Consider the following 14,740-nt stretch of genomic DNA (forward strand, 5'->3'; position numbering starts at 1 on the left):
TGAACAAATAGTCCCATTAGTGGTGCGGTAGCCAGATTCCTACGCGGAACTAGGACTTGTTCGTACATGTGGAGCGGTACGTTTGAACTGGGTCTGAGGGGTATGGCAGCCTGGCACCAAGGTCTCGACCAATAGTAGAATGGAGACTATTATGGGATGTTCAGTAGGCTAGAATGGATATTCAATGCATATTGTACAAGGAATATACAAGGGATATCAGGGAATATTAGAGAATATACAAATACAATTAAATATATATATATAAATAAATATATATATTCGGTTTAATCTGGCCCTTCACAACAGCCACCCCCTGATTGGTCCCAGACCTAATCAGTTAAACAGAGACAGATTAATCGCGTTGTCTATTTACACATAAGGGTTTGCTGTAGGGGTCAGTCAACTTCACAAAGTCATAGGGTTATAGGGTCATGGTCATCATCGATTGTGTCTGGGAGTCGGGGCAGTTCTATGAGCCTCGCCACGGGACGGGTGTAAGTGCGACCCTGGACGAGCACTTCAGCTGCTCGGACCTTGCCGTCGGCACCGGTGATCACTTTGCTTACGCGGCCGGCCGGCCACATAGCTCTGGGCAGTGATTGATCAATAATCATGACGACTGTTCCTTCTGTCAAATTGTCTCTCTCCTTTACCCACTTCTGGCGGGTCTGTAGAGACGGTAGGTAGTGCAGTAGGAAACTGCTCCAAAACTTGTCAGCTAATACTTGGCTGTACCTCCACATTCGTCGGCCGTTCGCTTCTTCAGGCCGGTACATGGTCTGGGGTAATGCAGGATCTAGCCGCCCCATCAGGAGTGTGTTGGGGGTAACTGGGTCGATATCCGCCACATCACTGGAGACATATCCGAGGGGCTTCGAGTTAAGTACTCCCTCAATCTCCGTGAGGACTGTCATTAGGACTTCTTCCGCCACAGTCTGGGCCCCAAGTACTGCGTACAGGGCTGTCTTTATGGAGCGCACTTCTCGTTCCCAAGTGCCACCGAAGTGGGGTGCGTTTGGGGGGTTGAATTGGAAATCAACCTGTGCTGGAGCGAGGTGGGTCTTAAGTTCTGGGCCCATAGCTTGGAAGCTCTCTCTCAGCTCTCTTTCGCCGCCTTTGAAGTTTGTCCCAAACTGTCCCGTAGAGCACCAGCAGCTGCTCGCTGGCTGTCTGCTCGGTCTCGGGCCACATTCTCTTCTCTCTGAATGCGTCTTATTTCTAGACGTATATGCTCTTCTTCGCTCCGCTGCTGGATCTGCAGTCGGTCGCGTTCAGCAGCGGCGTTCAGGCTGATGAGGAAGGCCTGCTGTAGGGTCCTCTCTGCCTCGCTGGGAGAAGGCGGTTGTATAGGGGAGCCTTCCCTCGGGGTACTCCTTGCGGAGCCTTGGAGCTCTATCTCCACGGTGCTCTCCCCGTCTTCTTCCGTGCCGAGTTCTCTCTCGGTAGCGTTGTATTCCTCCCGGGACTCATCTGGGACTACTTCTTCAGTACTGGCGGGGTGTGAAGTCATGTCTGGTTCCCACTGGTCCCCACCGTGAACTTGGTCAGTTACATTAGAGCCCGTAGGGGCCTCTATGGTCGGGGTAGTCTGGGCGTTGGGGTTAGACATACTTTTACTTTCTAGTTTTACCGCGTTTACTGTTAGTAGAAGACTAGGTTGTTGACTGACAGCGTAAGCCTCTAAGTACTGAGGGAGCCGTCGTTCGCGCTGCGGGCGTTGGTTAGGAGGATCGTTTCGTGGAGTGTTCATCATAGGCCATTTCAATATTAATAACACTATATTAATATTACACTAATTACCATCCGGCTCGAAGGACCAATTGTAACTGAGGGGTACAATTCCCTGACTGTATTACTAGATATGATACTTACTGCCACTACCTTTGTACTTAATATTCGGCCACCCAGTACACGGCATAAATATATTATGATGAACACTGTCACGTAGATGAAACGGATCCAACACAAATGTACGAATTAGAAATAGGTCTTTATTTCTACACAGCGATGGTGTGTAGAGCAAGCACTTAATCAAATCAATCACATTTATGAATGGAATTAGTATGCACTTTTATGGCAAGAGTATTCGTCGGTATATCAATAGAGAATGTCCAATCTCTGAAGGCGCAGGTGGTACATATACGACCTGGAATAGTTTAAGGAATAACAGCAATGATACTTTAATGATTATATGCTGGACACACTAGGGGGGGTTAATCCGGTCGCTTGTAAGCCGACAGGAGTAGGAAGGGGGGGGGGGGTAGAATCCGGCTGCCTCATCCGGCCAAGGGTATCCCAGGTGAACCCACTGTAGTGCCGTTCAATGCGCCGGCGATCCTTGGACCACAGATGAAAGCAGGTGGACTCTTTGTGGGCCGGCGTCATCCGGTCCACGGAGGAGAGACGTGAAGCGACCTCGTCTTGCAGAGCGTCTCCTCACCTTGCGTCCTCTCCAGGGGGGGGGGTTCCAACACACGGCAGTGTCGGGGGTCTTTATCCATGGAATAATCAAAGTATACAAAGCATAATCCGTGCCTGGGAAGGCGGGCTGTCGTCGGCAGAATAATCCGGTATACAGGTCCACTCGCTCGTCGGCTCTGGGGCTCCTCGGGTGCAGCTCCACGTGGGGTCAACCACCCTGGATAAGCAGCCAGTTCTCTGCCCGAAACGATGGGGTACTGACTACGGTAGTATTCTCACCGCACGAAGCACTATATATTAACAGACTATTATTAGCTTAATAGACTACGTCCAACTCGACGATATAGTGCCAAATATGACTATTCAAATATTAATATACACGATGTCTCAATACCGATGGTAGGCGAACTTGGCCTTACTCCCACACGTGGCGTCGCGGGGAGGCTTTACGTCTGTGACTCTATTGGAGGGTAAGAAACTGGACTGAAAAGAAAGTCCTACTTTAGTAGCGCAGTATATATACGCACTATGAACAAATAGTCCCATTAGTGGTGCGGTAGCCAGATTCCTACGCGGAACTAGGACTTGTTCGTACATGTGGAGCGGTACGTTTGAACTGGGTCTGAGGGGTATGGCAGCCTGGCACCAAGGTCTCGACCAATAGTAGAATGGAGACTATTATGGGATGTTCAGTAGGCTAGAATGGATATTCAATGCATATTGTACAAGGAATATACAAGGGATATCAGGGAATATTAGAGAATATACAAATACAATTAAATATATATATATAAATAAATATATATATTCGGTTTAATCTGGCCCTTCACAACACTTGGCATCACTACTGCACTCCCTCGCGTACGCGCACGCGCACTGAATAAATTCCACAAATGTACCTTTAATACCAGTATTAGTCTGACCACACCCCTCATCAGCTTACCTTCATAAGCAGGTGTGTGGTCACCTGCTCTCCTCCTTCTCGCTTTCACCACAAGGAAGTGCCTCGGTAGTACCCCACTTGACGTGTTGTTAGTTGACGTGGAGAAAAATTTGTTTACAAGGAAGGAGATACGTTGACATCATATCTTTATTTTCTCTCTCACTATTTTCGAGAAAATACGGCGATATTGTCTTCGTACTGGAGTGTCTGGAAGATGTTGATCATTCTAAAAATCCTCCACCGGTTTTCGTATTGGGAGCACGCCGCTGCATGCTTCTCAACTGCAGTTCCTTGCTGTGTTTGTTGTTTGTCAGGCCACAGCTGAACTGTCGGACATGCCGCTGTTGTGAGAAGCGGTGCGTTCCAGGTTGGGTGAGTAGTGTTTTTGCTGGCAGGCTCCACTTGTCTGTTAGTGCTATGGGGGCTACTTGACAATGTTTATGGAAACCGGCCCCAGGCTAGGGTCCTTTGTTCAGCCACCTAGGCGACAGAAGGCCTTGGTCTGAAGACCATTATAGTTTTAACTAGTGGGCCGCGACCATTAACACTGGTGATCCCTGTGTGTTTTGGACGAGTGGATTCTCTCTGTCACCGTGTTAAGGCCCCATCTTTCATATCCAAATGAGAGTATTCCTTCACGAGGGGATATGTGCATGGATGTGCGATAGCGGCAGATCCATGTTCAAAGTCAGCTACACAGGCCAGTTGGTATTGTGCTGATTCCGTCGGGTGTTGGTAAAATCACCGTTGTGAAGCGGTGTTGACATCTTGTTTTCTCTTTTCTCTTAAAAAGTGAGGAGAGGTTCAGAACGGCGGCCTGTCTGGGTGAGTGTTATGTCATTGTTTACAGGTTCAGTTGATAGCTGCTTAGCTTACGGTTAGCCAGTCAGCTGTTAACTGCTGCGTTAGCCTGCTGGGATCGCTGCATGGCCTGCTCAGGTTGGGCCTACTGTTAGCCAGTCAGCTGTTAGCTGCGGTGCTAGCATGTCGTGATCGCTAGGTAACGTTAGCTTGCTGCTATAGGCCATGGCCTGGCGCGGGGTAGCTTAGCTTCTCGCGCGCCGCCGTGAGCTCGCTTCTGATCGCGTGCGTCGTTAGCTCGGCGTCTCGCGAGCAGAAGCAGTAGCACCCGAACGGTTGGAGCGGCCGTTAGCTTGATGCTATTCTGTTGAACGTGCTTTGATTTTAACATGTTTTACACTCTTGACTACGACGTCATCCTTGACAGGGGATGTTTCGTCGACCCTGCCCTGAGCCAGGACGGCAAGGTTGCATCAACAAAGGACTGTAGTGCGGGTTGGAGCGGCGACGCTGCCCAGTTCGAACAACACAGGAGCGGCTGTGTTCCTACGGTGTCTGTGACTGCACTTCGCTGATCTACGTTCCGGGTAGGAACAGGTTTGACCAGACCTTATAACACGTTTTCTGGTTTTACTTTTCTAAATGTATTGTGAATAACGATGTTTTTCCCAAAACGTGTGTTGCTGCAATGCATTTGGGATACGGCGCGGGTTATGTGTGAGCTGTTTTTGTCACTGGCAGTTAGCTTCTCTGTGCAAATCGGGATGTAATGATCTGGTTGTTGTGTGAGAAACATCATGGTGTTTATATGTACCGTGTACTCACAACTAAGGTAACTAACCTATGAAGCTATGCTTGGTGACAAGTGAGTAAAAGAATGTTCTTTTCTCAGCCTGTGATGACAATGAACAGTGTGTTCACATATTAACAGGTTTTCCTGTTTTAACTGGCCGTATTGAGGGTAAAATAAGAGGATTGTGTTTCCCCCCGGTTCCCTGGGGACTTTTTCATCCTCCTATCAGACATGTTTGTGCACTATTTGTGTCTTTTGTGTGGTAGGGATGCGGTGTAACTCTTAGCTTGATTGCTGAGGTTGTGCTAAATCTGCTGGAGAAACTTTATTTTCCTAAAAGAAAAAATGGTTTGGTCGCTGTCGTGTGTGCTTAGCAAGGCCTGTGGCCGATACTAATCGAGAATGATGTATTCTCTCATTGTGAAAAACGGCATTCCTCTGTTGAGTGTTTTTGCCATTTTTTGTAGGTGATGATGGGTTGTGTGTGTCATGTGACCTACAACTGGGTTGGACTGGCCACAGAAGCACATGTGTATGTTGGACCGGGGCTCTTAGAGCCCTCTCTATTCTGTGTTTTTCCTTAGTAAAAATCAGATAGCAGGTTAGCTCATGCGCTGTGTGGAGCTGTCAAACGCTTCATAGAGCTGACTATGACTGTGTCATATTCTCTTTTTGTCATTACATCGTATCATGGGTGTGGGGTCGTAAAGGGGTGAACTGGTAACCTTTCCTCTCCCCCTTGTTTCTGTCGGTCAGGGGTACACCCCCTGTCCTTCAAGGTTCCCGTCACGTGGCGGTTCGGCACGTTACGGGGGGGGGGGAGGGAGTTTCCTGGTCCCACGGCCTGGTATATTGGGCGTGTGCACCGCAGGAATTCCCCCGCCATAGAGTACGTCACTGTGCGCGTCTCTGTTGGTAGGACTTCCGTGTGCTGTTCAGGTCCATGTGATGGATCTGTTTCAGGGGGGTGGTCAGGGCTCCTCCTCACCAAGCGCCTATTCGGGCCTTCTGTGAGTTCGGACTCCTTCTTCCATGTGAGGGAGCCTCCATCTGAGTACAGAGCCTTCCTCCTCAGATTGTCAAAGTGAGTGGACCCTCTAGAAGGGTCCTATTCTATTGTATATGTATTCGATTCAATTCGATTATTGAGTGTGTATGGGTTCAGTGCCTCTTCCCCGGAGAGCCCTAAAACCGATTTTTTACATGGCTCAAGGTGCAATATATTCTTTTCAATCTGTACAGCTCGCGTGGGAAGTCTCTCTGGGGATCCCCGTCTCCTTCCTATGGGAGGGTGGTGGGATGTAAAAATGTGAAAATTTTTTACCCCTGGCTGTGTAGACTGGGATACATACTGTTGATGCTTCCTTCTTTTCTATTCAAAAAGTTTTGGAGTTAGGGAGTGTCACACCCCTCTTGTCGTTCCCCTGGGCGCCTTGGGGATTCAATGACAGGTCTAAATAGCCTGTTCATTGATGGGGGTGTGTCCCGACGCACGTATAGTGCTAGCTCGCTGTAAACAGGCGACTGACTGGCACGCCTTGGTTGCTTGTGGTTGAAACAGCGTTTTTATAAAGCAACTGAGATGGGGGTTTTTCCTCTTCCGACGACCAAATCCCACGACCTGGGTTGGTTTTTCGACGGATTCTCGTTCATGTCTGGGGGATGATGACGGAATGGATCTGAACATATGTAGAGGGGTCTCACGCCCTTGGGGTGGGCCACCAGGCGCGGTTCGGCCGAACGTCTGGGTGGCGCCTTCTTTTTCATGTTAAGATCGACACGCATATCTGCCCTTTCTCCTGGAGTTGGCATGTCGGCGTGGTTAGGGCACGGGACTGGTTCTGGTCACGCTGGACCGGGTCAGTTGAACCCGTTGTCCGCCGGGGATGCAGATCTGCTGTTCTGGTACCCTGAGGGACTTGGGTTTTTTTCAGGGGGAAAAATGCCAGGTCGGTCCGGGTGTCACAGGGTTAAGCGCTATGGAGACCCTGGTTGGGTACGTTTTTACTCAGCACTGTCGTAATGGCTTACGGCCATGCCAACCTGTACATGCTCGATCTCGTCGGATCTCGGCCGCTACACAGGTTGGTCCTGGTTAGTACTTGGTTGGGAGACCGCCTGGGAATACCAAGTACGGTGTGCTTAGGGGCTGGTTCTCTATTATTTTTCGCTCCTCTCTCACGCATGGCGAAGAGGGGCCTGTTGGGGGTGGTCTTTGACCTCCTCTGGTGACCCTGTGCTTCCCGTATCGCCAGGCCCGGTCCGAGGTAATGTTCGTCGACCCGTAGGCCTGGGTTAACCCTTTTTTGGAAACTGAGACACTTGTGCTGCGGTATAGCCGGTGTATACCCGCAGGTGTGTTTTGGAGTTTTTTCTTGAGGGGTTATAGGAACAACTACCGTTTTGGGTAACACCAAGGTGGTTGATTCCCTGGTGTGTTGGAGCAGTGTCAACTCCCGGGTTACCCGGTTGAGGGTGCCCCTGCACGTTCATGACGTCTGCCAATCGTGTCAGCCTTCTCTGCCTCAACCCCTCTGGGTGGGGGTTTTTAAATGGAGGCTTGGTCATGCAATGACGCCAGCATGCGCCCCTTCCGCCGGGGCAGCTGTGTTCAGCTGTCCCCTCTGGCGCCTGTCTCGTCCGCAGTCTCCAGGCTAGGGTTAACAGCCTGTTGCCTGGTTTTTCCCCGGTGCGCTGCCTGCTTCCGTTGGTTAACCTTTTTTGTGTGCTTACGGCCATGCTGACTGCCTGTTCTGCAGGGTCAGTGTGCCAGGCGGTGTACTATTGGGGGGACAGGGCCCGCTCGGCTTGCGGCTGTACCGACCTGAACACGCCCGATCTCGTCCGATCTCGGAAGCTAAGCGGGTTCTGGCCTGGTTGGTACTTGGTTGGGATACCGCCTGGGAATACCAGGTGCAGTAACTGAGGGGCCTTTGTCCGAATACGCTGGCGATGTGGGGGGCGGGGCACTACGTGCCCACCTGGTGGGGTCTTGATGCTGGCATCATGGACTTCTCCGGGCCCCCATTCCAGGGAGTCCAGTCCTTTTGGTGGGTCTGGGTCTTCCTTCGCGCTCCGCTGCTACGGCCTTGCCACGGGGTTCTGGGGGCAGTAACGAGGTTGTTCCTCTGTTCGTTCCCGGGTGGCATGGGGGTTGTGCGTGTGTGTAGTCGTGGGGTCAAGCCACGGTCTGCTCACCCTGTGCGTTGAGTTGCTTGAGTGCCTCTTCGCACGGTCGGGTCCGTCGCCTTCCCGTGAAGCCCCTAATAGGGGGGATACCCTCCATTAGGGGGGGTCGGGGGGGCTCGGCCCTCCCTGTTCTGATGGTTTTGGGGGGCTGTCAGCGGGGTGTATTTGTCAGCCAGCGGCTCCGCTTGGCCTCCCCTTGTGCAGTAGTGATGCCAAGCAGAGCCCCTAATGAAACAGAACGTTAGGTTATGACTATAACCAAGTTCTGTCAATTAGGGGTGACGCTTGGCATCAGACGGCCGCTGCAGCCCTTGACCTCACCTTGTGGTGAAAGCTTGGGAAGGAGGAGAGCAGGTGACCACACACCTGCTTATGAAGGTAAGCTGATGAGGGGTGTGGTCAGACTAATACTGGTATTAAAGGTACATTTGTGGAATTTATTCAGTGCGCGTGCGCGTACGCGAGGGAGTGCAGTAGTGATGCCAAGCGTCACCCCTAATTGACAGAACTTGGTTATAGTCATAACCTAACGTTAATAACAATCTGTATAGTCAAAGTCATGTCTCCAAGAGGAGTTAATAACACTGTGTATAGTCAAAGTCATGCCTCCAAGAGGAGTTAATAACACTGTGTATAGTCAAAGTCATGCCTCCAAGAGGAGTTAATAACACTGTATAGTCAAAGTCATGCCTCCAAGAGGAGTTAATAACACTGTATTGTCAAAGTCATGCCTCCAAGAGGAGTTAATAACACTGTATTGTCAAAGTCATGCCTCCAAGAGGAGTTAATAACACTGTGTATAGTCAAAGTCATGTCTCCAAGAAGAGTTAATAATAATCTGTATAGTCAAAGTCATGCCTCCAAGAGGAGTTATATTTCGTATTTGGCTTATCGCGTCCCGCTCAAGCCTATTGAGATACCTCTTATCTCCTGTACCTAGTGTACTCCACCACGAAACAACTTGTACACCTACACCTGACCGGGTCCCGCCTCTATGGAGGCGTAGCCTATAAGACCATGGCCCTGGTCACCAAACACCCTTCCTCTATTTTCGTTCCATCATATTGGATGATGTGCACCGTATGTAACTAGTAGTATGAAAAGATTAGAGAAAGTTCGTAATGTTGAAAGCTTACCGGAGGTTTGCTTTTCCCTGGCATCTTCGGAGCATGTTTCAGCGACACATTGCGCCTGTGCTGATGTTTCCTCGTCTGACGGCGGCAGACCGAAGGGCAGCGTACAAGGTTTGGCTATCAAGTCGGCTTGTACAAAGGTAAGGCCTGTGTCATTAGGCATCAATGTCAGTATTGGTAATGCTGTGGAGTATGTTTCGGCGCCAGGGCCGGGGCGGCTTGGTGATCGTTCCACTGCAGTGGACGTTTTCCTGGCAATCCTGGAGCACGCTGCTAACGTTAATGCTACTACTGCTACTTCTGCTAATGCTAACGTTGACGCTGAAATGGGTCGTTGTTCTAATAATCCCCGCCGCGGGATACCGCTTTTCCCTCCTCTTACCAGCTTCATTGATGAAGGTCAGTCGGTGGTTGATGTGGGGGGTTTCGCTGAGTCCTATTTACCTTTTTTACAGGTGAACGGGCTAACAACAGGGTGCAGGCCGGGTGTACCGTGGCTACGTAGCCAGGTAGCTTTGTTCCTGTGCCCCGGCGGGGATGAACGACGTCCCGCCCGGGGTGGCAGTATGGATGGATGAGTTGTATACTGCTACAGGATGGTATTTGGCGGCGGCCAGTGTTATGGCTCAGCTGGCTAGTTTCCTATCCTATCCGCATCGGGTAGTAGGACTTTGGGTCCAGCCGACATTGTAAACATGGTTCATGTTTGTGGTGTTATGGAGATCTTGACTCAGTCGCAAGCTATAACTGCGGGGAGGATTAGGATGCTATCAACGTTGGTTGTTAGGCATGTTTGGTTGGAGCAATCTCCTCTTGGGGAAGAGGATAGGTTTTCTCTCCTCACGACTCCTTTTTCCACAGATAGTCTTTTTGGGCATTCTGTGGAGGCGCAGGCGGTTGTTGATCTGTTGAGCTGTTGATCTCCTACACCGCCTCACGCTGTGCAGCCAGAGGTGGGAGCATGGTCTTGTCAACGACTGTTGCGAGATCCTCGACAGGCGGCCATGTTTCCCCCGCCAGTGGTGCCCTGGGTGGAGAGTCAACAGGGTACCACAAGGCCGACAGCCTTGGCGGCCGAGGGATCGGCCATTGTGGGTGAATTCGAGTTTGGTAAAACAAGCCATCGTCACTTTGCCGCGAGCAGCCCGCTCCCCGTTCAATCCTCTCTCTGTTACCCACGGAAGCGGGGCTCTGATCGTTCTCCTTTGGCTGCGGGCCGCGAACCTTCCTTGAAGCGTATGCGGCCCCATTCTTCACTTCTCATGGGGACAGGGGCTGACACCCAGTTGATGGCTGAGCCTGGGTCTGTCCGTGAGAATGTTCCGTCGCGTGGTTCCTGCACCACACGTTGTGTGTTGGATGAGCCTGGTGTTACAGCTGCCACTAGCTACAGTGGTCAGCAGGGGGACTCGAGGCCTCTTCTGTTGAATGCACAGCAAGGGTTACCCCGGCTTCGCCTTCGCCAGGCGGGGTATCGCGCTGATGCCTCCCACTCCCGTCACAGCGGCAGTGGTCTGCAAAGGAGAGGCGAGCGTGATTTGGGTGGTAGCAATATCACTGCAGGGCTTCGGCGTGTAGGAGCCCATGGGGTCCTCATGCCTTGCGTGTCTAGCTGCGGAACAACAGTTGACGGCGGGTGCGCTGTGGGATCATTTTCACATATGGCAACGAGAATGCCATCTTGTGGGGTGGATGGCGAGAACGTTGAGGCAGGGGCTTGTGTTGCAGTTCGCACAACCCCACCCTCCGTTCTCAGGTTTGGTGCAGACCCTATTGTCAGGGTCAGACGCAGTGACAGCCCTGGCCGACGAGATCCAATCTCTGTTGTCAAAGCAGGCCGTCGTTGTGGTTCCGAGAGAGGACGCAATGTCAGGCGTCTACTCCCGTTATTTTCTGATACCCAAGAAAACAGGGGGGGTCAGACCTATACTGGATCTGTCCGCGTTCAATCGGTTGATTGTAGCGAGACCGTTCAGAATGTTGACCGTCAAACTCCTTCTGCTTGCTGTCAGAAGGGGAGACTGGTTCACCTCCATAGACCTGAAGGATGCGTATTTTCACATCCCCATTTACCCTCCTCACAGGAAGTTCCTACGGTTCCTGTTTCAGGGCGTAGCGTATGAGTACCAGAGGATGCCGTTCGGTTATTCTCAGGCTCCCCGCACATTCACCAAGTGCGTGGCGACTGCGCTGGAGCCCTTACGTCGTCGGGGGTTACGAGTTCTATTCTATCTCGACGACATTCTACTCCTCAGTCGTTCGGAGGAGGTTGCCAGGTCTCATACCAGGCTGGTGGTGGAATTCCTCACCAGCCTGGGTTTTGCTGTGAATTGGAAGAAGAGTACCCCTCTTCCCAGTCAACAGGTGGAGTACTTGGGCTTGACGTTGAGGTCAAGGCCTATGATTGCAACCCTCTCGGAGCAGCGCCGGGTGGTTCTCTGTCACGCGCTCGGGGGTTTCCATCTGGGAGGGACGGTCACGGCGCTGCAAGTGATGCGTCTGCTAGGCATTATGGCATCTGCTCACGCGGTGGTTCCTCTTGGCCTCCTCTTCATGAGGAGGATACAGAGGTGGTTTCTCTCTATGAGAATAGATCCGGTGAGGGACAAAGGGAAACGGTTGACGGTTCCTTTGTTGATATGGGGAGATCTTGCCCACTGGAGGAGGCTGGGTATCCTCACCATTGGGGTCCCCATAGGCAGCAGGAGCTCACACGTCACGGTATTCACCGACGCCTCTCTCACGGGTTGGGGAGGGACGTGTCGGACCCACGCAGTGGGGGGCAGCTGGACGGGGGTTCATGCTGGCCCAGCTACCCCGCATATCAATGTGTTGGAGTTGAAGGCGGTCCTCCTGGTCCTCAAACGGTTCGACCACCTGGTGGTAGGCGAACACGTTTTGGTCAGGACAGACAGTATGACGGCAGCGGCGTATATCAACAGGCAGGGTGGGACTCGTTCCATCCGCCTGCTCCGGGCGGCGGTCGAACTTTGGCTATGGGCATCCCGCAGGCTGCGCAGTCTGAGGGCGCTCCACATTCCTGGTACAGAGAATATGGGGGCGGATATGATGTCTCGGGGCGGTCCTCATTACGACAAGTGGGAACTCCGCCCCGACATAGTCAGACAGATCTGGGATCGGTTCGGGGAGGCCTCGGTAGATCTGTTTGCATGCCGACGCTCTCACAAGTGCCCCTTGTGGTTCTCGCTCAGTCGAGCAGATCATCCCCCCTTGGGGGTGGATGCCTTCTCGACCTTTCCATGGCCGCCCGGTCTTCTGTACGCCTTTCCTCCTGTACAGCTGTTGAGTCAGCTGTTGGAGCGGATACGGAGGGAGCGCAGGACGGTGATCCTGGTCGCGCCGGACCGGGGCAAGTCAGTGTGGTTCCCGGTCTTGATCCAGCTTCTGGTCTCTCCTCCTTGGGTCATTCCTTGGTCGGCGATGGCCCTCTCACAGCACGACGGGTCACTGTTCCAGTTTCCGATGTTGGGCCAACGGCTGTTGGTGTGGCTGGTGGGAGGGTGAGTCTGGAGAGAATGGACCCTTCGGTGGTTGATACCATCCGGAGTGCACATGCTCCCTCCACTGTCGCGCTTTACGCGGGCAGATGGCGTGCGTTCCAAGAGTGGTGTAAGACGGGGGGCTGGGACCCAGTCTCCTGCCCCCTGGATGCTGTCCTGAGTTATCTCCAGTCTCTTTTTGGTAGACTGTCGGCTTCGACGGTGAGGGTATATGCAGCGGCTATATCCTCCTATCATGAGGGAATTGAGGAGACTGTTTTGTTCAGCCACCCTCTTGTGAAGCGTTTCCTGCTTGGCGCTCGACGCGTTAAGCCGGTGCAACGCTCCTTGGCTCCGACTTGGGATCTTCAATTAGTCCTCGGTCGGTTGTCCTTGGCCCCGTTTGAGCCGCTCGAGCAGGCGCCGTTGGAACGGCTGTCTTTCAAGACCGCGTTCCTGCTGGCTGTCACTTCCGCTAAACGCGTGGGTGAGCTCTGTGCTCTCTCGGTACGTCCAGAGTGCCTGTCTTTTCGGGCCGATTGCGGTGCCACTCTGCGACCTAATCCTGCTTTCATGCCTAAGAATATCCAGAGTTCCTTCCGCTCCCGGGATATTGTGGTTCAGGCGTTTCGTCCTCCTCCTCACACTAGTGAGTTAGATGCGGGCCTTCACCTGTCATGTCCGGTCCGTGCTTTGGGAATTTACCTCAGCCGTACTCAGGACCTCAGGGTTACCGATCAGCTTTTTGTCTGTTACGGTGGTTCTCGTGCCAGTAAGGCACTGTCGAAACAGCGCCTGTCCCATTGGTTGTGCGAGGGCATTGCCCTCTGCTACACATTGGCTGGGCAGGATCCCCCTGGGGGCATCAGGGCGCACTCCACTCGTGGGGTGGCTGCCTCTGCCACTCTCCTGGGTGGGGCCTCGGTGGAGGACATCTGTGCTGCAGCTTCATGGTCCTCCCCGGGCCCCTTTGTAAGGTTTTACCTCATGGACATGACCGGGGATTCTGTCTCCCAGGCGGTTCTGGGGTCTGTGGCCTTTCCTGCTTCCCGTCCTTTGGTAGGGTAGCAGGAGTGTGTGGGTATGGGCCACAGTGTGTTAGGTCACACGTGGTTCCGCCTGTGCTGTGTGTTCAAGGGGTTCTAGTTCCCTCTTGTTCGCACTCAGGTGGAGTTGACTGCGCCCCCCCTTCATTAGGAAGGATGGGGTGACAGGGCTCCCCGAACCCCTTGATGTGGGCTTACGGGTCCTCAGGGGGTACATCTGTCGGGTCTCGCGTCCGCTCTAACCCATATCTCAATAGGCTTGAGCGGGACGCGATAAGCCAAATACGAAATATAACGATAGGTTATGTATATAACCTAGTTATATGAGTATTGGCTGAGCGTCCCGCTCTTAAGCGGCCCTGAGTTCCCTTTTGAGGGATCTTTTACTGGAACGGGATTTTGGCGTGGAAGGGTGTTTGGTGACCAGGGCCATGGTCTTATAGGCTACGCCTCCATAGAGGCGGGACCCGGTCAGGTGTGGGTGTACAAGTTGTTTCGTGGTGGAGTACAGTAGGTAAAGGAGATAAGGGGTATCTCAATAGGCTTGAGCGGGACGCTCAGCCAATACTCATATAACTAATAACACTGTATTGTCAAAGTCATGCCTCCAAGAGGAGTTAATAACAATCTGTATAGTCAAAGGCATGCCTCCAAGAGGAGTTAATAACAATCTGTATAGTCAAAGTCATGCCTCCAAGAGGAGTTAATAACACTGTATTGTCAAAGTCATGCCTCCAAGAGGAGTTAATAACAATCTGTATAGTCAAAGTTATGCCTCCAAGAGGAGTTAATAACACTGTGTATAGTCAAAATCATGTCTCGAAGAGGAGTTAATAACACTGTGTATAGTCAAAGTCATGTCTCGAAGAGGAGTTAATAACACTGTGTATAGTCAAAGTCATGCCTCCAAGAGG

Source organism: Notolepis coatsorum (assembly GCF_963971535.1).
Source record: "Notolepis coatsorum genome assembly, chromosome: 6".
Taxonomy (NCBI): Eukaryota; Metazoa; Chordata; class Actinopteri; order Aulopiformes; family Paralepididae; genus Notolepis; species Notolepis coatsorum.